Source organism: Sinohyriopsis cumingii, chromosome 5, assembly GCF_028554795.1.
Source record: "Sinohyriopsis cumingii isolate HCF-2022 chromosome 5, ASM2855479v2, whole genome shotgun sequence".
In the NCBI taxonomy this organism is placed as follows: domain Eukaryota; kingdom Metazoa; phylum Mollusca; class Bivalvia; order Unionida; family Unionidae; genus Sinohyriopsis; species Sinohyriopsis cumingii.
This window is the reverse complement of record NC_142965.1, coordinates 84,239,564-84,264,023: the sequence shown is the minus strand read 5'-3', so window position 1 is coordinate 84,264,023 and position 24,460 is coordinate 84,239,564. Positions and strand designations below refer to the sequence as shown.

Here is a 24,460-nt window from a genome sequence, read left to right as displayed (position 1 = left end):
AAACCAAATACATGAAACACGTGGACGTCGTTCGAGAGGATTTGATCTTGGTCAATTACGAAGAAGATCTGGACTTTGTACAAGACGACCCTTTTGGAAATGTCATCATTGCGGCTTACGTGACAGCTCATGCTCGCTTAAAATTGTACGAAGCTTTAGAACTGTTAGAAGAACGCGTCCTGTACTTTGACACGGACAGTTGCATTTACATCCATCACCCGATTCAACAGCACCCTGACATCGAAGGAGACCGTTTAGGAGCCTGGACAGACGAGCATCCCGACGACAAGATTCTAAGTTTCGTCAGTGGCGGCCCCAAAAATTACGGCTACGAATTCCGGGACGAACAAGGAGAAGTGCACACGACGTGCAAAGTGAAAGGACTGACTCTGAATCATCGTACCAGTCGAGTGGTCAACTTTGGGGTATTGAAAGAAGCCTTGCAATCGGGAGAGGATGGAAATTTTAAAGTGACTACCTATCAAGCGAACAAGATTGTACGTTTACCCACTCACCACATCATCAGTCGACCCTTGGAAAAAGTCTATCAAATTGTATACCAGAAGCGAGTGCGACTTCCCAATCACTTTACGTTGCCGTACGGTCACGTCGGTATTGGTCTGTATATAAAAAGGAACCCTAGGCAAGATCGATAGTTCATTGTTCATTGAAGTAACTTACCATGTCGTTGACGAAGAAGAAACCAGATTGGTTTGGCTTGGACCCAAGAGGTGGCCCAGTATGCACGAGAGTTATTCAAGGAAAAAAGTTACTTTTCAACCCGTGTTAGTGACGGTGGCAGAAGAACCCGTCACCCAGGACGGGACTGTCGTGGACAGGCCTGAAAGACCCTTTCGGGAGGACACTTGTGTGACCTTACCCCCTACTATAGAACTGGTTAGAACATTACCCAAAACATGTTGTACAGACACTTGTTTTTATTCCACGTTCATGGTTATCATGTGCCTTTTATCCTTGTACTTAAGCCTTTGGCTTTTATGTATTTTTGTCTTTCGTATTCATGTTTGAAAAAAAAAAACATTCAATAAACGTGTTCTGAAAAAGTATATAAACTTTTGTCTTGTTTGTTTTTCGTGTCACAAGTGACATTTCTCACACAATGGCTACCTCTGCTGTCTCTGCTCCCTCTTCCTCTACTGTCAAAGTCATCGACGAACACTTAGATCGTGCCAGTTGGGAGGCTTTGTATCTTCGCCATCCCTTTAACATGCTCATTGCTGGACCTAGCGGTTCAGGCAAAACCGAATTCGTCAAACGTTTGATCGAACATAAACATCATTTGATCGATCGGCCCCCTCAACGGATTGTGTGGTGTTACAAAGAGTGGCAATCGGCGTACAACCTCTTGCGAGAAAGTCAAGGCGATTCCATCGTGTTTGTGGAAGGCATTCCTAAAGAAGACGACGGCATCGTCTCTGACTCCCGTTAAACCCATTTGGTCATTTTCGACGACATGTTAGGAGAAGACGAAGAAGAAATTAAACTGTGGTTCACGCGCAAAGGGCATCACCGTAATGCCAGTGTCGTTTACATCACTCAAAATTTGTTTCAACAAAGTAAAGCCCATCGCACCATCAGTCTCAATGCGCATTACGTGGTCTTGTTTAAAAGCCCTCGAGATAAATCGCAAGTGCAAGTCTTAGTCAAACAGTTAGGAACGCCTTGGCTGACTCAGGCGTACGACGATGCCACTCAAACGCCACACGCCTATTTACTCGTCGATTTGAAACCTACGACCCCCGAGGATTTGCGATTTCGTACCCACTTGTTTCACCACTGGTGCCAAGACGGAGGGCCTGTCCTGTACACGTCTCCGTCCTCGACTTCATTTCACTCCCCATCAAAAAATCTATAAAAACCTCAAACCCTTTTTCGTCTGTCTCACACAGTGTGAACATGACGTCCCTTCAGTCGCATCTTCCCGTCAAATTGATTCGTGCCTTGTATGGCATCAGTCGAGAAAAAAATCCACAAACACGAGCTCGTGTCTTAGAAGCTAGTCTCAAAGAAGTCTTACGATGGTTCACGGTGACGGCACGTCAATTACTCCAAGGAATCATTCAGATTCCTCATCAAACCAAACGCTTTTTCGATCGAAACAAAGTCGCTTTGGTCCAACTGGCCGATCCCCGCATCGACACTCAAACCAAAAAACAAATCATTTTGAAACCTGGAGGGAGCGGTACTCTAGGAGGGGTCATCATTCGCTCACTCTTAAGATGGGATCCTAATGCCCCCAAAGTTATACCCAAGACAAAAGTCCAACGAAGCCCCAAGAAGAAAAAGACCAGGTCCCCAAGGAGAACTTCTCCAGTGGCAGGACCCTCCTCTTACCAGACACCACCACCACCGCGGAAAAAGAAAAGAAGCCCCCAGAAAAAGAAACAGAAAAAAAGTCCCCAGAAAAAGAAAAGTCCACAGAAGAAAACTAGTCGCAGGAGAGGCACTTCGGCCAGGACGCCACCTTACACTCGCAAACCACGATCTGCCACGGCAGTGACTGCGTCTCCGGTATCCTCACGTTTGTCCACTTCTCCGTTAATGACACCAGGAACTGAAGAGTACTTGGAGACGTTGATCACACCAAGAACTTCTCCGTTGATGACCCCCAAAAGAACTTCCCCAGTGGCAGGACCCTCCAATTTAGTGGCAGTGGCTGCTGCTCACAAAGTACCTTCTCCCAAAATCAAAGTCCATGAAAGATCGGGCATGTTACAAAGTTTACTGGATTTGTCCAAGCAAGAACTGGCTCGATTTAGTCCGTTACGTACCCCTGCACGACGTGTCATGCCTGTCCTCAAACTGATACGACGTAAAGACAATCAGTGGCGACGCGTTCCAGTATAAAAAAGGCCTGTGACCGAGTAGGGTATCAGTGTTTTTTTGGTGCTCCTGAAGATTAAAAGATGTCACCCTCCAGAAAACCACAAGGAAAGAAAAGGAAAGGACTGCCACCACGTTTAGCCAAACATGGGGACATGTTATCTGTCCTGTCCAAAGCTTCTCCACCCCTACGAAAAAAACTCATTCAAACGGCCTCCAAAGAGGTCATCGATACCGTGTGCGAATGTTGTTTGAACGTTTTGAAAGGCACGATCCCTTTGTCCAAACACCAGAAACAATGCTTAGGCAAACATCGTCACGTTCTTCGCCAAATGGTTCAAAAGAAAATTCCCATTCGTCAAAAAAAGAAGATGTTGGTCCAACGTGGAGGCATCTTGCCTCTCTTGTTAGGCCCCATACTGAAAGGAGTCTTGGGAACCATGTTGGGAGGACTAGTGGGAGCAAGATAAAAAGGCCTTCGGAAGTCCCAAGATCTCAGAATCGACCCCTGACAACCCCATGGAAGGACGAAAACTAGCTTTAGTGCCTTACAAACGATGGATGGAATACCATCGGTGGCAAGAACAACGCACCCCGCATTTACCTCCCAATCCCAATTTGAGCGAAATGTCCCAGTTACAACACCAATTGCAGTCCTTGATGGATCGCCAAGATTTGTCCGAAACAGAAAAATCGCAAAAGTACGGTCAACTCTTGCAACAACTGCAACTCTTTCACCAGAAAGCTTTAGACGAAACATCTCTGCCCACTCTAAAAGATTTTAAGACCTTGATGAAAAGTCCAGCACCATCACCAGTACCAGTACCAGTACCAGTACCACCAGTACCAGTGACCAAGACAGAAAAAGGAAAAGAAGAAGAAGAAGAAGGGTTTCAAACTCCACCAGAAAAAGTACGCAAGTTAACAACACCACCTACCTCCAGAATTGGATGGATTAAAAAGATGATGGCCACCCCTTCTTCATCACAAGAGAAAAAGAAAGTGAAGACAGAAGTGAAGACAGAAGTGAAACAAGAACCGATATCCCCCGCTCAGACATCCTCCTCTTCAACACCTATTGCCGGCCGTACACGCAAAGCATTGCAATCCAAGAAAGTACCCCAAGAGAAAAAGAGTAGCATCCTCCAAGAGTGGGTGTCTTATTAACACACCAACCAACACAAAAAAATGGAAAAAGTCTTAGCCAGCATTTACTACGATCCCTCCCATCCTGCAGATTACGCAGAAGTTCAAAAATTGTATCGTGCTGCCAAAACTCGACTGAAAAGTCTCCGTTTACCTCAAGTGCAACGATGGTTACAAGAACAAGCTACCTACACTTTACACAAACCCATTCGACGCAAGCTTGCCAGAAGTCGCACCCGAGTGGAAGGCATCGATCATCAATGGCAAGCCGATTTAGCCGATGTCTCTCATTTGGCCAGCTACAATCGTGGCTACAAATATTTGTTTTGTGTCATCGACGTCTTTTCCAAATTTGCCTGGGTCGTGCCCTTGACTTCCAAATCGAGCAGCGAGTTAGTGCGAGCCCTGCAACGGGTGTTGAAACAAAGCGGTCGTCACCCTCTTCGATGGCAAACGGACAAAGGCACCGAATTTCTGAACCAAGCTTTCCAAAAAGAATTAAAGAAACGTGACATTCATTTTTTTACCACTGAGAATCCCGAAACCAAAGCCAGCATCGTGGAACGTTTTCAACGCACTTTGAAAGAACGCATGTGGAAATATTTTACGCATCACCACACTCTGAAGTACATGGACATCTTACCGCACCTGGTGCAAGCGTACAACCAATCTTACCATCGAAGCATCGGACGTGCCCCGCAAGACGTGACTCCCGACAACGAAGTGTTGGTGTTTGAGCGTCTGTTTGGTACGTCCCCGACGAGGGCTGTCCCCAAGAAAAGTGGAGTGTTGGCCGTAGGAGATTGGGTGCGCATTGGCAAAACCAAACGCACTTTCGACAAAGGTTACTTACCTAACTGGACGACCGAATTGTTTCGCGTCACTGGACGAGTGCATGGCCGTCATCCTGCCGTCTATAAATTGGAAGACATGAACGGAGAAGTGCTCAAAGGAACGTTTTATTTGCCCGAGTTACAACGTGTCACCAAAAAAGAAGACGACGTGTACGACATCGAAAGCATTCTCGAACGCAGAACCCGTAAAGTGGGCAAACGACGTGTCAAAGAAGTCAAAGTACGTTGGAAAGGATATCCACCCAGTTTTGATTCTTGGATCGACGCTTCGCAAGTCATCGACTATAAAAAGAAGTGACCATCATGCCCTTTCACACAGCAGACCACTCCTCCTTCACCTAGTTCTTCTGTGCAAGATTTACAAAAACAACCCTTGTGGGTGTGGTGTGGAGAACGTGTGCCTAAAACGCAAATCGTCTTTTTCTGCCAAATCTTCGTGGTGTATTGTGTCATCGGGGCAGCCATCGCCAATTTGAGTTTGCAACAAGGAGACAAACAATTGTGGACCATTTTATTGAGCAGTTGCATCGGTTACCTGCTTCCTAATCCCTCCCTGAAATTCACCTCGAACGGGAACCCCGGGAACCTTGTGTCCAGTGCCAGTGCCAGTCACCACTTCAACCACAACCAGAACCCCATTTTAGACGGAGACACGCCTCTGACGTCCACTAACCCCTCGGACATCCACAGAACTCTGGAATTATGAGTCACCAAAACCAATTTTACTTAACTTTACCCAGTGACAGTTCCATGGAGGTGTTTCCCAAGAACACGTTGTGCTGTTACACGGCCAAATTACCTCAGGCCATCCAGTTAGATCACGAAGCCCATTGGGAAGTGGCTTTAGTAGAAATGATTCACCCGACCCAAGTCCTCAATGTCCTTCCCAATCAAAATTTTTTTGATGTGGAAGTTCATGACGAGCAAATGCAACAGTGGATGGATAGCAATGTCAAATATGACAAGAAAACCCGTACACAAAATCAAAAGTACACCACCTATCACTTGTTCATTCCCCCAGGCTATTATTTTAGTGGTCAACATTTGGTCAGCACCATAGCCTCCAGGTTTAATGTCGTGTTTCTGAAAGCTTTGGAGCATGTCAACAAAAGTGTCACCATGGAGTATCACAAAGCAGCTCGTCGCTTCTTGATGAAATTTGAACGAAGTAAAATCGTGTCCATTTTATTTTGTCCTGAATTGTTTGACATGTTGGGCGGAGACATGGACATGAGAATGGCCATGCTCAAGAAAAACGAATTACCCATCGTTTACGACAACAAGTCTTTTAGCAAGTTATTTCGTGCCCCGGTAGAACTGAACCAAGGACTGAATTTGATCTTCGTGTATTCCGATGTGGTGGAGTACAACGTGGTGGGACACACCTCCGTACCGTTACTGCGTGTCATTCCTTTCAAAGTAGATTCTGCCACGGGCGCTGACGAGGAAGGTGGAAACACTTACCACGTCCACCGCGAATTTGTCCATCCTCACTATTTGCCTGTCAGCAAGTCGTATTTGGACACGGTCAACATTGCTATAAAAGGAGATCTGGGACAAAATATTCCATTCACCAAAGGAAAAGTCACGGTGAAACTCCATTTTCGAAAACGGTTCTCTCACGACTCGTAAGTAAGTCATGTATCCAGTGTACCGAGGGGTTGCTCGACAGCGAGGACACGGCTTAGGAGACATGTTAAAATCGGCCTTTCGTTCGGTGGCCCCAGTGTTGAAACCGATGGTGACACGCGGATTGCACGCCTTGAAAGATGCGGCACTGACGCAAGGCAAAGAATTTCTCCAAAATGTCATCATCGACAAACAAAACCCTAAAGAAGCCTTCATGAGGGCAGGCAAAAATATCTTGCTGCAAACGGGCAAAGACATTTTAGGCCAACGAGAGACACCTATAAATGCCCTGCACGCTACCGAGTCAGGCATTCAGCAAGGACAAGGCAGAAAGAGACGACGAAGAAAACACCCTTTCACCAGACTTCAAGCGAGAAAGGCCAAGAAAAGAAGAACCGTTCGAGACTTAGACGTTTTCGATTATTGAGAAAAGAGACAAAAAAATGATGCACCGAGAATCTTGCGCTTGTTCCAAGACGGAACTGGACCTGTTTGCCATGCCCCCCACGATGATGACGATGCAAGAATCCCAATGGGTGGAATTTCACCCCGTGTCCTCACTGACCGATTCCGCTCCCATCGAGTTTGAAATCAAAGGACAGCCCGAAGATTACATCGATCTGAATAGCAGTTACTTGTACCTGAAAGTCAAAATTCTAGATAAGACTGGAGGTCCTATAGACGATGAAGCAGTAGCTCCCGTCAACAATTTCATGCATTCCTTGTTCAGTGGAGTGGACTTGTACTTGAATAACAAACTGGTCGGTAGCAGCATGGATACTTACCCTTATCGTGCCTACCTGGAAAATCTCTTGACGTACGGAATAGATGCCAAGAACACTCATCTCAATGCCTGTGTGGTATGGGAAGCTGACGAACCTACCAAGTTTGAAATATTGGAAACTGATGAAAAGAAAGACAACAATGATGGATTTGTAGAACGAAGAAAGAGAATCACGGGAGTCGAAACAAGTTTAGAACTGATGGATCGTTTGCATTTGGACATGTGGTTGCAAGAAAAGTATTTGCTGAACGGGGTGGATGTCCGCCTGAGACTGAATCGTAGCAGTGCCGCTTTCCATTTGATGGCTGATAGTGACGGTTACAAAACCAAAATCCTAGAAGCCAGACTCTACGTACGCCGTGTGGAAGTGTTACCTAAAGTGGGAAACGACATCAGTCAGACGTTGAGCAGAACGACCGCCAAGTATCCCATACGACGCGTGGAAGTGAAAACCTTCACCATTCCCAAGGGACAGCGATCCATGATCGAAGATCATCTGTTCCAAGGACAGTTACCCAAACGTTTGATCGTTGGTATCGTCGAGAATACAGCCTTCAACGGAGCTGCCGAAAAAAATCCTTTCTACTTTCAACACTTTGGCGTGTCCAAAATCGAAGTCAGTCGCGATGGCAAAACCTTGTGTACCCGACCTTTCGAACCTGACTTTACCAAGAAGAATTACTTGAGATCGTACTTGTCCCTGTACGAAGCCACCGGCCAGTTAGGAACCAACACCAGTCACGGCATTACGTACGAAGATTATGCAGGAGGCTATGCTTTGTGGGCTTTCGATTTCACTCCAGACCAAGGCAGCGACGAGGGACATTTCCACCCTATAAAATCCGGCCAGATTCGTGTGGAAATTCAGTTTAAAGACCGAGACCCTGATGAAACGGTGAACGTCATCCTGTATGCAGAATTCGATAATACGATAGAAATCAACAGTTTGAGAGAAGTCATCCTAGATTACTAGAAACCATGGAAGACTGTTATCCCTCTTTACCTAGTGGAGAAACTTTGGACATGAAATGTGAGGAGACCGTGGAAAAAGAAGAAGTGATCATGATGAAGTCAAGATGGCCAGAACAAGAAGCCCATTTAGTCTCCTGTTTTGCCAAACACTTGGTCGACAAAATGACGGAATTGATCAAGAAAAATTGCTATGGATGTCAAAACGATCATCCCAGTCAAATTCAACACGATAAATGCCTGATGTTGAGTCAAGAAGAAAAATTGGACGAGTATCTGGACGAAGCTTGGAGTCTCATCTCGAACAAAGACGTGTGGCATCAGTGGTATAAAGACTTGCGTAAACATTCTTGTCCACCATTAACCACTCAAGAGATCCATCGTATCGAAGCTCTCCTGAATCAGAGTGAGGAAACAGAACGAATAACCGTTTATTCGTCAGACATTTTCAAGCAAAAAGTCAGGATCGAATTGACGACTTATTATTACCTGTGAAGAAGAAGAAGAAAAAAAACACACACAAATCAATGGATACCTGGGAACTTTATTACCTTTTGAACCACAGTTCGTATACGGCTTCTTGGAATCCTGTCGTCTGTGCTAAAGATGAACTCCCTCATCGCAAACCTCAAGACCATCAAGCTTATGTGATCAACACGGACGACAGTCATCTCCCAGGAACCCACTGGGTAGCCGTCTACTTTCCTCAAGAAGGATGTGTGGAATATTTCGATTCGTACGGATTGCCCCCTTTGGAAGACGATATCATCGACTTTATGAGAAGAAATGCTCAGACCACCCGATTCAATAATGTGAAATTACAAGGCACAGATTCCTTGGTGTGTGGACAAAATTGCGTGTATTTTCTGCATCATCGAAGCCTGGGCTATTCCTTAGAACATTTAGTGACTCATTTTGATCCTCGTTCTTCTTCAAGAAATGATGTGAAAGTAGATCGATGGTTTTGTGACCATTATGCTTATCTTTTGTCTCAAGCTAGGAAACGTAGTGTCCATCAATGGCCTAATGATTTGCAACAGTGGAAATCACAATTTCATTCACAACGTTGTCAGCCCTGTTTAAAGTAGATTGTGAATTGAGAAAAAAATGTTGGTGATTTGAAAAAATTGTTTGATGTTATAGTGTTGGATTATTGTTAAAAATGTTAGAGTTGTTGTGGGTTAGTGTTAAGTGATTTTTGAATAAAAATGTTGTGTTTTGAAAAAAAAATGTCTTTGTCTTTTGTTTAGCTATAAGAATGTTGGATTGATGCTCTTTGACTTCTTACTATCCCTCTCATGACACTCACTGTACATTGCGACTCGAAAACCGTGTGGGGGATGTTTTCCTTCACGTCCGCGCTTTAACTTTAAGAACCGGTTTGTTTCCAGTCTAACCATCCATTGTCGACTCATCCTCCTAAGAAGATGTGTTCCAAACTAGCTAAGCTCAACGAAGCCTACGTGAATTTGCATACCGAAGCCAGAAGAAATAAAGAATGTGAGAATGTTAAAAATCACTGAAGACCTGATAGAAGAGCTTTTCAGAGAAGAAATGAACAGGGAAAAAGAAGAATGGACAGAGAAGTACAGACTTCAGAGACAGCAGCAACAGCAGCAACAACAACAACAGCAGCAACAAGAACCTGAAGCTGACAGAGGCTTTGTCGATTGTCGTATCGACACCAAAGAGTTCTTCTTCTCTTTCCGAAGAAGCAGACCTATCGCCAGAAAGTCTATCCTCAGAGGACATTGCATTCTTAGAAACTAAAAGATTGCCATAGCAAACAAAAAAAAACAGCCCTTTTCAGGGCTACCCAATACTCTAGAAAAGAAATAACTATCCATTTGCCAATGTGTGTAGGTAGAGTAGTGTGAAAATAAACACTAACTCTTTTTAAAAAATGTGAGGGTATGTGTTTGTGAGTTTGTGTGTTTGTAAGTGATCAAGTACGTTGGTGTGGATAGTAGATTAAAATGATGTCTTTATTTGGTGTTTGAGGTGTAGATTTCGGGGTTAGATTGGATTGCTTTGAGTATGTGGATAGTCAATTGAAGTGATTTATAAAAAATTTTAAAATAGTGATTGGTAGAATAAAAAAGTGAGTGAGTGTTTCTTTTAGGTCCGCGCGTTGTTGTTTTTTTTTTGGTCATGATCTAGGTAAGATCAATTTTATGTTTTTAGGGGGATGTTTTCCTTCACGTACGCGCTTTCACTATAAATTGAAACTCGTTCGGCAGTCTAGCTACCCTTGTTGATTGATCAACACAAGAATGAATAGTAGCAGAATAAGCAAGCTTCTTGAACTCCAGATACATCTGGAATATGTCAGGCGCCTGGTAAATGAACTGGCTGCGGAGGCTATAATAGAAGAAGAAAGAATAAAGAAGGAAGAGGAGGAGAGAAGACAGAGGGAAGAGGAGGAAAAGAAAAGAGAAGAGAGGATGTCGTTCAATATTCCCGAGACAGAGGATTGGGGTGCTGAAGCGAATCATCCTCCCTCTTCGCTCCCCAGAAGAAAGGTGAAAGGAGACTGGGGAAGAAGATGCGTGTGTGGCGCCAGGCCAGGAAGGTGCAATCATTAGATAGTTGCATCTGGAGTTAAAAAAAAAACAGCCCTTTTCAGGGCTACCCAATACTCTAGAAAAGAAATAACTATCGATTTGCCAATGTGTGTGTGTGTGTGTGTGTGTGTAGGTAGAGTAGTGTGATTATAAACACTAACTCTTTTTTCATAGTGCGAGGGTATGTGTTTGTGTTTGTAACTGGTCACGTAAGTTTTTGTGAATGGTAGATTATGGGTTTCTTTATTGTTTCTTAGCGTATGTGAAGAGTATAGTTTGGGTTTTGTAACCGCTCACGTACGATTGTGTGGATAGTAGATTATGGATTTTGTTTATTGTTTCTTAGCGTATGTGGAGAGTACAGTTTGGGTTTTGTAACCGCTCACGTACGATTGTGTGGATAGTAGATTATGGATTTTGTTTATTGTTTCTTAGCGTATGTGGAGAGTATAGTTTGGGTTTTGTAACCGCTCACGTACGATTGTGTGGATAGTAGATTATGGATTCTGTTTTAATGATTTGCGTGTGTAAATAGTAGATTTGGGGTTTGTTTATTGTTGCTTCACTTATGTGGATAGTATATTATATGAAATGAGAAAAGTAGGGGATGTTTTCTTTCACGTCCGCACGATGTTAGGTCATGATCTAGGTAATATCAATTTTATGTTTTAGGGGGATGTTTTCCATCACGTACGCGCTTTCACTATAAGAACCCACAGTATTCGTCGTTCAAACCATTCTACAAAGAAGATGGCTTCTAACCAAATTGACAAAATGCAAACATTGCAAGACGTTTTGGACAATTTAGGAATGATGGAGCAGATGTTAATAAGACTCGTTGAAGACCACTATTCCTATAGTCCCCATCGTGTAAAGATGGAAATTAATAACTTAAGAAAGGTAAAGGATAAGATAAGTGGTGTAACGAAAGAGATAAAGGAGGAGAAGGAGGATGAAGAGGAAAGGATAAGAATACGCAAATGGAACGAAAAAATTGAAAAAGAAGAAGAAAATGAGAAGAGGAAGAAAGAAGAGGAGGAAGAGAAGAAGAAAGAAGAGGAGGAGAAAAAAAAGAAAGAAAAGAAGAGAAAGAGTGTAGGAGAGAAAATAAGAAGTTGGTGGAGAAAAAGAAGAAATTAGAAGCAGAAGAAGAAGAAAAACCAAAGGCCCTTTTCAGGGCCAGCCATATTTCTCGAAAAGAGAATGACTTTATTCAATTGCCTACCCCTTTTTTAAATTTAAATTTTAATTTAAATTTTAAAAAAAATTTTAAAAAAAAAATCCCATGTTCAATTCCCCTTGAGGCTAGAGTGGTCCCAGGGTTTTTTCTCCATGTTCAATTCCCCTTGAGGCTAGAGTAGCCCAAGACTATTTCCCATGTTAAATTCCCCTTGAGGCTAGAGTGGCCCACGATTTTTCTCCATGTTAAATTTCCATTGAGGCTAGAGTGTCCCAGGGGTCTCTGTAATGCTAATTCCCATTGAGGCTAGGGTATCCCCATTTACTACTATCAGGTATAGAATTACCTCTTTAATATGTATGAATCTCACTCATTATCGAATCCTTTAAAGATCTTGATGATATAAGGGCATATTTCAAGCTTGATCAAATTTAGATCAGAAAAGGACTCCCAAAATAGTAACAAGTTCAGTCAATTAGATATAAGATCATCTAACTGGTATAAGTGGATCTCACTCATTATCAAATTTCTCCAACATCTTAATGGTATAAGCCTATATTCCAAGTTTAATCAAAATCGGATAAAAAATACGGCCTACAGAGTGGCAATAATCTCAGACTATCAGCTGCACGATCACCTAATTATGGTGCTTTGATCTCGCTCATTATCCGAGAACCTGATGATACAAGCAAATATTGATCAAAGTCGGATCAGAAATATGGCCTATGGAGTGTTAATAATCTCAGACTATCAGCTGCACGATCACCTAATTATGGTGCTTTGATCTCGCTCATTATCCGAGAACCTGATGATACAAGCAAATATTGATCAAAATTGGATCAGAAATATGGCCTATAGAGTGTTAACATGATTAACCAATCTCGCTCATTATCTGTGATCTTGATATTATAAGCATTTATTCCCGAGTCTGATCAAAACTGGATTAGAAATATGGCCTCCAAAGTGGTATAAAGATTAACCAATCGGATACTAGATCGTCTTATTAATATGCTTTGTTCTCGCTCATTATAACTCATCTAAAACTTGTATAGTATTAAACCAATATTCCAAGACTGACTGAGATCGGATCAGAAATATTTATTCCGGAATGGTAACAAACAATTGCTGATAGATGGACGTATGATGCACGATTTGCAACGCATGACGAACAACATATTACGGATGTAGGGCCATACCTTGAGTACACTTTACCTTTCGGCCAGATGATTTAAAAAAAAAAAAACAACCTAAAATCATCATCCTCGTTATCATCATTGTCATCGTTATCTTCGTTATCATCATCATCATCATCATCATCATCATCATCATCTTTCAACAGTTTCATGAATAGTATCATATAGCATATATTTGATTACACATGAAATTTTAATCAATTTAAAATAATTTGATTATAGTAACAATTATTTGCTATTTGAATCAATCATTTATTTTAATGTTAGCACTGCAATTACACCCTAATGTGTCATTAGTAGAAGTATAGTATGTAAAACAGTCATCTTTTGTTCCTCTCTTTCTGTGCTGAATACGTGTAAAAATTATATACTAAATCGTCCCTGGGAATTTGTTAGGGTAATCCCCGTGTATTTCCCGCTAAATTAAGACCACTGTAATAACTTCCGCTTCGTTTGTAACTAACTTTGCCAAATGCAAATAGACGGGCTAGATAACAGTTGCAATGTGTTCATTTCCACGGAAAGATAAAGGACAAGCGAAACTATTTTCATATGTCTGCCTAACAACATAACAACAGGCTCTCTCTGTCTGTCTCTCTCTCTCTCTCTCTCTCTCTCTCTCTCTCTCTCACACACACACACGTTTGAGTATCTTCAATAATGGTCTGTTTCAACTATGTTGAGTTGATTTAGTATGTAATTGCGCGATGAAAGGACTGAAAAAATATATCCAGATAATTTATTTTTAATATTTTTCCCCAAGGTAACCTTTTCTTGAACTCTTTTGCACCCTTTTCATGAATAATCTCACGGGGCGGGTCCAATAATATTGTTATGGAGAGATCCAACAAGCAGGCAAAAGGTCGGCGGAATGGAACCCATGGTGAGGCCCTGGAGGTGAAGCCCCCGGAAACTCCAGGATTTTAAGTGTTTCCAGTGCATAATTGTAACCATCTAACTGTATAGAATACGTACTCTGATGAAAATTGCCTGTAATTCACGTTCATTTTCTTTTTTTTTTGGGGGGGGGGGATGGGTCGTTGGGGGGACAGTTTGGGAGCTGGTGAAAGGGCACCGGTTTTTCCCTACTCCCTGGTTCTGCTCCTGAATCTATGATGAATTAGTCATATCATTTTGTGTTGTGTCTCTTGATGACTACGGCCCTGAAGTATGCGATATTGGGGTACATTTAAATCAAAATATTTTATGAACAATTTATCCTATATACACATTTATCTCTATCTCATGCAGTGTGTACATGGCATCCAGTGTTATTAATGGCACAAGCAGCACGTCTTGTCATTGTGCAACCGCGCATGATAAGCAAAGTCCAGGCGATAATTCTATGTTGAATGAAACGCGTCTTCATCGTATTACAACTTTTAAACGGAAATTGTTTGACCTAGTGGTTTGACCCAGTAAGAAGAATAAATAATCCATTAAGAATTGGTTCATGCTTGAAGTAAATACAATAGTATAAATTCATTGTGCATGGTTGATATTATCAGGATTATTGTCACTCCTCCCACGCATGCAAGATCATAGGGAGCAACATATACTTTATGACTCAACATGGTTTAAAAAAATGAGCATCCCATGTCGTATTTTCAACCTAGACCACCAACACAATGGTCTGCAAACACAGTCTAACGCATGTTTGCGCATTGATTCCTATGCTAACAAATAAGATTACAAAAGTGTGTGAGCAAAAAACCGCAAGAATGTCAGGAATGTACTTCAAAGGAATCAGTGAAATAGAATATCGTGGAGAGAAATGATGTATATAAATTCATGTACTTACCTTACGGAATTTTGTGCCTTGATATCAGTTTGAGATTTCCTCTGCATTAAGGGAGCATTCATTACTTGATTCCATAGTACAACTATTGCATATAGTTTTTTTTATTTTTTATTTCGAAATTCTGGAAAATATTTATGAATGGTAGCTTAATAACGTTTAACGCACGCAAAGCTTACCAGAAGGACCATTGATATTTTTTCCCCATGAGATATATAATTTTTTGAAATGTCTTTTTCAAACATGTCACACATGTACCTTATCATATCGCCACCCGAGGGCTCTGAAATATACTTCCTTCATACGACAGCGCATATAAATAAAGGGATATAAATCAGTGCTACCACAATAAGTTTATAAAATAAATTCCCGTCAAAAAGGGGTAGGTGAAGGAGGGGTGAAAGGGCAAGGATGACAGATCATCCAAGTGGCGCTTCGATGCCTATACATATTTATAGAACGAGGGTATAATTGTAAACATGTATCCGATTGATTTATAATTGATTATATAAGTATGTAACGTTGAAGTATAACAGTCGTTTCGGCAAACATGGAGGTTCGGATTGCTTTCCTGTGAAGTAAATGACAGCTATTTCGTAAAAACGAAAGGTTCACAAACGGTATTTCATCATTCTAATATGGAGCCGTGCTAGTTCAGTTGGCAGAGTGAAGGAGCAGAAGTAAAAATAAAATAAAACGAACCTCGGAAATCATTATAATATCTTGAGTTCTCTACTCTATGCAGAAAAATGTTTCCTTCTACATATTTGGTATACGTACACACTGTGCCCAGCTGTTACAACGGTAAATGGAAATATACAGTACTTGATGAAAAGGCGAATATTACCAGGTGAAATGTAAAACAAAATAAAAACGCCAAGTGAGGGTGTTGGAAGAAGATATTTGGTCTTTGTACTTTTTTTAATTATAAGTAATTGTCAAAAATCAAGTTCCCTCCCTCCTTTCACCACGCTATATAATGCGATATGCTGGGCTAGGCCGTGTGGGAAGTGCCCAGACCCCACCTGCCCATCCCACCTCCACCCCTAATGTCAGTTTTAATTATATACAGACCGAGCAGACAAAAAAAAACATTTCGAGGAAGTATGATACGAGACATTCACATTTTCATGAGTTTTGAACACATCCAGAGGCATACAGGCCGTGCCATAATACAATAATTTTGGAGGAAATGCAACTGTCACCAACTAATTACTGAACTGCTATATACTGACGTCTTACATGAGAAAAGAAAATTGGAAATTTGCCATTAGTGTGCTATGTATATTTAATTTGCATTGTTTGTTAATGTTTGTAAAAACAAATTTTTATTAGATAACATGCTACTGTAAAGTAACATTAAATGTTGAACTAGGCCTTGTCCAAAATTGAGTTCATTCCTGCTTGACCCGAATTGACTTTTTTTTTGCTTTAAACAACTAATACATAGCTAAATTATTCTCAGTGTGTGTGGGTTTAAAATCAGAATTATTTATTTAATAAAAGAAGCCTATATGTTTATTTGGGTCTATGTCTAGGTTTGGGAATTTCCTTAGTGTATTTGACATAGTCCAGGTTCTGGTTTATAATAACTACTACTGTTATTTTGTAAACATCAGAACCAATCAAGAACGTTATATTCCTTTAGGTAATACTTTTCTTAGAAAATGCTACTTGTGACTTGAGTTCAAGTAGAGAACTATATAACCTTGTAACTAAGGTGATGTTTTTATTCGTGCTTTAAGATCTAGCACTTTCAAGTTGTATTATATGTTGTGTCCAGTTGGGCTGAAAGTTATTCCTTTTACATTATTAATTTTAAATGATTATTTTCTCATGAAATTCAGAAGTGCTCTGATAAAATTCTTGGGCAGAGACATTCACTGGATTATATAGTGAATTCAAATCTGAAATTATATTACTGTGATTCAACAAAAAGATTGTTGACATTTTAGTGACACGTTGTTTCGAGCATTTTGTTCAGTTAATACATATCTGAATCTATGATTGTGCTTCCCGTTCCTTTCAACCCTTTCCCAATTCTCCAAGACCTTCAAACAAAGAGATCTGGCATTTTCCTTAAAGATGCACAACACGCAGTCTTTTATGTCAGTAATACAACTCGAATGATAAATTTCATATTCTTTGACTATTTAAATGATAATCTTGTACCACAGAAAAACGATAATTTTCCATCCAAGAGTTTGAGAATGTTGTTTTTGTGTACGTAATTTGAGGGGAAATAATGTCACATCTCCTCATGGCGTGTTCGTAATTTTACACTGCGGAGTTCAGTAAAGAGTACAGGCAAATGGTATTAAAATAGTTAAAAGTAGATAAATCGAAGCAAATAGTGCCATAATACTATATAAAAAGGAGCAAAGACTACGTATAGAAAGAACCAACAAATAACTCATAATCTATACTGACTACATCTTTCTCGGAAGAAAGTGATAGTACGTGTCTTCAGCCATCGACAAGGGTGAAGTACAATGGCATTAAATCACATTGCTTTACCTCGAATTCAACACTAAAGAAAATTTTAAGCAAAGTATTCTTTCGTGAAAAAATCACCACAGCCGTCTGCAATAATATGATATGCCTGAAACAAAGACCACAACAACAGCAAAATTCGACAATGATAATAATAATGCCAGTAAATTGGAGGACGAGAAGAAAGAGAACATGTGACCACTGACAGCTCGTGTTCTGTGTTTGTTTTTACTGCCAATTCAGTTTCAGATGTTACCGTAAGTATTTATTTCATTTCCACCTACACGACTCTTTGCAGTGTTAACATGTTTCATGATGAGGACGTGAAGGTTGATAATAATGACGATGACAACTTTAAGTAATAGAATTTCACTCCTTTATTTGAGTGCATGTTGGTGTTATTTCTAAATCACATTTCAGTTATCGATTTAATAATGAAAATTGTTATTTCATCCTAACTGCATCTTAAGACGTAAACAAAAGCCTTTGCAATCGACCGCAGATATTTAAAATCGTGAATATCAAAACGAGTACTCGAGGTGTTGCATTAAGTCATTCTTCGCCATTGTGATATAAATGACACTGTTCAAGTGAATAAGTAAACACAAGCACGTGTTCATGCAAGATACTATAATCACTCTGAAGGCCTGCCGAGTATTTCGTCGTTTACATGTAAATGTGGACTTTATTTCTGGTTTGCCGCATTCCATCTTCCGAAGTGTTTTTAAAAGTATTTTTCTGACTTTTCTTTCCTCGTTTTTCTATTCATCGCCTGCCCTATTTTTTCTCGAAGCTTAGATTTCAAGAGTAACAGAAGGTGTTTAGGGGTGCAAAGTAAGATCAGTTATTGCTCAACACGGTATTGAGCCGGGACAAATTGAGAGGGAAATCTCTTTTTTTTTTCAAATTTGTACTGAACAATTTCTTTTTAAAAAACACTTTAAATATTACGTTGCATATTAACCTCTCATTGATAATGATTATAAAAAGACCAATATTTATAACCTTTAGAGAAAAAACAGATAACACCAATCAAAGTTTTTATGCTCATTAGGCCGAAAAATGCAGTTTATGTGTCTTTTGTTGTGAAACTTCTTTCTTAGTGGGATCCCATAAGTTTTTTTTTTAAAGTGGTATCTGAATCAAACCCACCCTGCATGAAGAGAGAAATCTGGTTTATTTGTACTATTGACAAAGGGAAAGGATAATATACCTGCTCCGGCTTTATCGTCCTGGATAAGATGGATTATTTGATATGTGTAACAGGAACTATCGCTCGTTAAGTTTGAGTAGTAACCACTGTCAAAGCATACGAGCATAAGAGTCAGCTAATCAACATTTTCCAAGGCGTGGGACGGAGGTCTTAAACGACTTTTTCTAGCTTTTGCCTCAGAGACTTTTTATTCTTTCAAAGTAGATCAGTTTCATCAGGTAGAACCTATAAGATTCACGGTACTAATTCAGTTCCCATAGTAAACCTATGCAAACACCATGATATTAAAGATTCAATAACTTAAAATTTTTGAGTGCTCATGATCAAACCTATATTTATCATTATAAATGAAACCTGGATGTCTCTATTGTTTTCACTTACAACTAGGATAAGCTCTCAAAAGATTCTTTTTCCTACAACATAACTTACATTATTAACCAATCCTGGTCAGCCTAACCCATATACACTCTTTTTTATGTTCACTCATTTCCAGGCTGGTTCTCATTTTTCCATACCATTAATACCGTGTGTCCCAAATTCACCCTTGATTTTCTTGACAGCCCTAGGGTTAAGTAGTTCAATACATAAGTAAGCAATGTGCTTAGTTCTGCTTGTCAAAGATTACATTTGTGAGTATTAAATTATATTGCAAGTCCATCTTCACCTAAAGACCAATGGTGCATTTCAGGCAACATTTAAATATTTGAGCTTTATTTAAAAAAAATCAGAAAATATTAAAATAAAGCTACCTAATAAGAATCGTCTTTTTTAATATCGCCATTCGTCTCTCTTCAAAATAATACTGAAATATATTACAAGCCTAGTCATATTATGTAATTAATGAGTAAAAGGTCATGGTGACATGTACATGTATTATTACAGAGAAAGATATATAAATGACAAAAATTACCTCAAATTCCCCCCAGAAGACATATAATTTAGAACTAAAGTAACGTAGACATACGTTCATTAAAATGCAAAATATGAAGTTTCAAAACGTTGACTGAATGTAATTAGAGGAATGCAAAGTCATGAGAGGTCTTCACCATTGAGCATGGTGGAAAAGAGCTCAGTGATCATATCTGATTCATTATGTTACAAAACACAACTAGGAAATATCATATTGTCTGCTGTAATTACTCTATAAATGGTAAATTGTATAAATTTTATATATGCATCGCATAGATATAAACCAAAGTGCTAAACACTCCACCTAACATACACTGTTCAACCCTCCCCCTTCTTGGCAACAGTTGATATATCTGAATATGTATTTAATATCCTACCTAAAGTCACTCTGTGGTTTACAAAATGTATTGATTTTGCTTGTTATCCACAAATATAACCATGTGAATGCATTTATAGTAACGTAAATTGCACTTGCATATATGTAGTCACTGTGTATTGCTGTGGCTGTCTATAGGACTCACAGTACTAATTCAGTTCCTATAGTAAACCTATGCAAATACCATGATATTAAAAAAGCAATAACTTAAATGTTTTGAGTGCTCATGATCAAACCTATATTTATCAGTATAGATAAAACCTGTATGTCAGCTTCTGTGTAGAGGAAAGGATATGAGCCTTGGCATTTTCTGGACCTGCATGTGTTTGAAACATGTGGTTTCAATTCCGCACCAAAGAGTCAGGTGCTAAATTTAGTAATGTGTGTTCCAAACTCAAGACTGTCAAAGGACTGAAATTCCATCAATAAAACGATGTCTCTATTTTTTTTCACTTACATCTAGGATAAGCTCTCAAAAGATTCTTTTTCCTACAACATAACTTACATTATTAACCAATCCTGGTCAGCCAAACCCATATATACTCTATTTTATGTTCATCCATTTCCAGGCTGGTTCCCATTTTTCCATACCATTAGTACCGTGTGTCCTATAGCAGAATCACAGTCGGCTACTTTACCTGTTTTTTTTATCGGCCTCTCGACTTCCACTGGACGTTTGGAGGGTTGGGGATTTCTTTATAAGCCGCAGATAGGTCTTTCTGTACCCTACCTTTAGCCCCTATCTCTCAAGAGATGTGACGACGTGAATCTGTCTCGTATATAATTAAGGGGCCAAAGATGGGTTCTGTCCGGAAAAAACACAAGTAATTCCTTCCATCTCTTACCTATTCTCCAAATGAATTATTATCAAGTAACGTATCTGAAGAGGAAACCAATTTCTGAATTAAATGTATTTCTTCGATAATACACTCCCCATGTATACTTTCACAGCCTCCCAGCAGTTATATTAAAACGTGGAAGAGCATGCACATCAGCTCCAGTAGTAACCGACATTTGAACGTGATTTGGAGCCAGTCCCTGTAGCTTGACTCCTACCTTAGTGCGAAGACAACTTTTAGTATTTTTTGCACTTGTGGGGAGCAAGCTTGACCAGAAGATACTTTAGTTCCCTCGCTTTTGCAAGACTGCAGAGATCAGATGGGTTAGAGGGAAGGGCTAATCATCTAGATGATTGTGTTTCATTGAAAGAGCTTCGCTTGAAATTCTTTTTGATCTGGAACTGAAGACATAAAGATGGGTTCCACCTTGTCGTAAACAAACCCAAGAATGGTTTATCCCAATGGGTGCATATACGTGCGAATACCAATAGATTTCGGTTTGAATTAATTAGCTGAGTCTGCTAGGGATGTTGATGGACTTGGATGTGGAGTTTTCGAGTTGACATCACCTGAGAAAATCCCTAAATAGAAGGAAAGATCTGGGAAATTGGTTCCCACTTGCCAAGAGAGCTGGCAGATAGAAGAAGAACGCCCTTTCCTGCTAGGATTGAAGTGCATTCACTCTGGCCTTCATCTCCAGGAGCCTGATTTACATTGAGCGCTTTTGGAGCATGCAAACCTCCCATGCTTGCATCCGTGCAGATCGTGATTCATGGAAGCTGAAGCTGCAAGGGGATACCCGCTGTAAGCTGTAAGTCTGGTGGTTCTCCAACTAGATGATATTGGACCATATGTATCCCGAAATAAGTTCGCTTGATCCACTGGATAAAGTTTCAACTCAGGCAAGATAATAATTTTTCAGCGGTCTTATACACTGTCGTCTCAAGATTATATCAGCTTTCTCACCGAGGATATCCAGTATGCAAAGAAATTCCCAAGGCTAAAATGTGATTTTTAGAGAAAAGAAGACAGGGTTAGGGTTACATCGTAACATGGTTGTGAAGGCACGTTCTTGAGGGAGACAGTATCCTGTTAACGTGCGTTTTGATCTCCTTACCTAAGTGACTGAGATACTGAGATGGGACGATAACATATTTGTCGTTATTGACAATAAATTGAAGGTGGAGTAGACATGAAACAAACGAATTTGATGTCCTTACCAAGACTATAACTAACACAGTGCTTTTGCAAGTTGTCGTTCAGGTATTTGGAAGTCACAGACACCTGGAAGCGCCACGTGACTATTCTCATTATTCTCGTAAAGAACTAGGGCATATTGTCAGACCAATAGGGAGTGCCCTTAATTAGTATACCTTAAACGGCGTTGAAAACCCGTCTCAGAGTCTCCATTTTGAGCCATGATGCTTGAATGAAATAACTGAGAGCGCTGAGAATTATGACTGGCTGAAGCTGGTGTCATTTTCTGCGGAATGGAGGCTATCGTCAGTGGACCTTCTAAATTGTTTTCTTCTCTGTAGGGATGGTATTGTAACACTTTTCCCCCGTTTGGCGTGCCTGGGGGAGGTGTTGATATGGTGATTGGAGGGGGGGGGGGTCTTTCATTTTCCTATGATCTCTATTCTGTAACGATGACTGAGATCTAGGGCATTTGGCTTGTGTAAAAGCATAGTTACTCGAGACAATGTTTAGAAAATTACACTCTCATTTTCCTATGATCTCTATTCTAAAACGATGACGGGACCCTATAATGATGGGCTTGTGTAAAAGCATCGTTTCTCGAGACAATGTTTAGAAAATGACACTCATTTTCCTATGATCTCTATTCAGAAACGATGACAGAACCCTAGAATGTTGGGCTTGTATGAAATCATAGTTTCTCGAGACAATGTTTAGAAAATTACACTCTCATTTTCCTATGATCTCTATTTTAAAACGATGACTGAACCCTAGAATGCTGGGCTTTTGTAAAAGCATAGTTTCTCAAGGCAATCTTCAGAAACGACAATGTTCGTGTACAAAAAGGCAAATTATGGTCCCCTGTTTTAAACAAGAACTTGTAACTTCGTTAATGTTGGCACTGTATTACCAACATTTGCGTCAAAATCACGGCAAAAGATTGTTCAGAAACTATGTATTGTTAATATTTTGATAGATAGCATGCTGATAGTCGTTTTTAAAAAAATAAAACAAAGGCCGTTAAAGCCATTTTTCAGGAGAAATAGCAGCTAATACGGAAGATTATGTGATCATCCAAATATTGCTAAAAATACAATATATTAAACCAATGAAGATATATTAAGCTAGCACCAAAATTTTAAACAATGAAAGGCAAATAGAAAAAAAAAAAAAGAATGAAAGAGATACATACATATTTGCAAATCCAGACCTGTAGAACAATATGCTTAAAAATAATCTCTTAGCAGCTCTTTTTATAAGTAGGGGAAGCAAAGCTAAGCAGGAATATCAACGGGCAAAAGCCGAGTCAAGCACTTACCCATATTTGTGCGCTGGGAGCCTGTATTAAGTTTGTTTTCACGTGAACTTTTCTCTTCAGTTTGATAGATTTTTTTTCCTGGCATGGTTAACAACAGTTATTGGGTGTAAAACATATTAGATTTGGATTTGTTAATATTGTCGATGGTAGTTTAATTTGATATTGCAGTTACATATAAAAGTTGTCAGTACCTATAACTACCACACACACACACACACACACACACACACACACACACTCGCACGCACGCACGCAAACACACACACACCAATCTGAAAAAAATCTCCGACCTAACGGAGATCTCATATGCATTGATAACAGTTCATGTTCACGTCATGTCCTTCAAAATTATAACTCCGCTTATTGCTGGTGGCCTAGCAGTCAAAAAATTGCATTTCGTGCAAGCGAGTTTTCGTTAGGTGTGTGTGTGTGTTTGAGTGTGTAATTTAGATTTTTAACGTAGCTTTAAACAATTTTTCAGTCATATCGCTACGATGTCTGCAGTGTGACAGTTTATAGTGATGTCTAGCACTGGGACATCATGCTGCAGACACGTAGCATGATGACCCACCCAGTGACATTATCCTGACACCAGGCCGACCAGTCCTAACACTAACCTCTTAAATGCTGAGCGCCAAGCGAGGCAGCTGTTAGTATTATTTGTAAAAAGTCTTTGGTATGACTCGGTCGGGGTTCGAACCAGCGACCTCGCGCATCCGAGGCGGATACTCTAACCACTAGGCCACCGGAGCGGTTAGTACTCGTTAGGTCGGAAAGGATTTATTCCGAATGATGCTTCTAACTTCCAGAAAAAAAGAACGCAGTAATTTAATAGGTAAATCAAAATATAAACAGAATATGTAATTTTATTGTACCTGCTTATTATAAGCGATCGTGATTTTGATGTGTATATATTTTCCCTTGAAGAATTTATACACGAGTTGAAACTACAAAGAAGATGGCATATGCAAAGAGCTAAACATGATTTTGAAGAGCAAAAGAATGCACGATGTATACTTGTAAAATCGCAGGATGTAATGAATCTTTAAAGAGTTGGTAACCGACTGAAAGAATTGTTACATTAAAATACTTGTCAGAAGAAGCAAAATGCATAGACACAAGTGGCAAACAGCATTGCAAGTTTTAGAGTATGA

At 40.0% G+C, this 24,460-nt stretch overlaps 1 protein-coding gene across 5 annotated transcripts in view; it reads right to left on the bottom strand.

Moving 5' to 3' along the window:
• The window catches only part of LOC149799646 (serine/threonine-protein kinase TBK1-like), a 167,544-nt gene that overhangs the window by 73,178 nt on the left and 69,906 nt on the right, over positions 1 to 24,460 (bottom strand). Inside the window, exon 1 of one of the 5 annotated variants that reach the window (XM_089958988.1) lies at positions 14,965 to 15,329. The exons of 2 other annotated variants lie outside the window; for them this stretch is intronic. The gene's annotated coding sequence lies outside the window, so the exon portion shown is untranslated. Of the gene's footprint in view, positions 1 to 14,964; positions 15,330 to 24,460 lie in introns of those variants that run through there. 2 more of the 5 variants (XM_089958992.1, XM_089958991.1) reach the window with 2 other exon arrangements.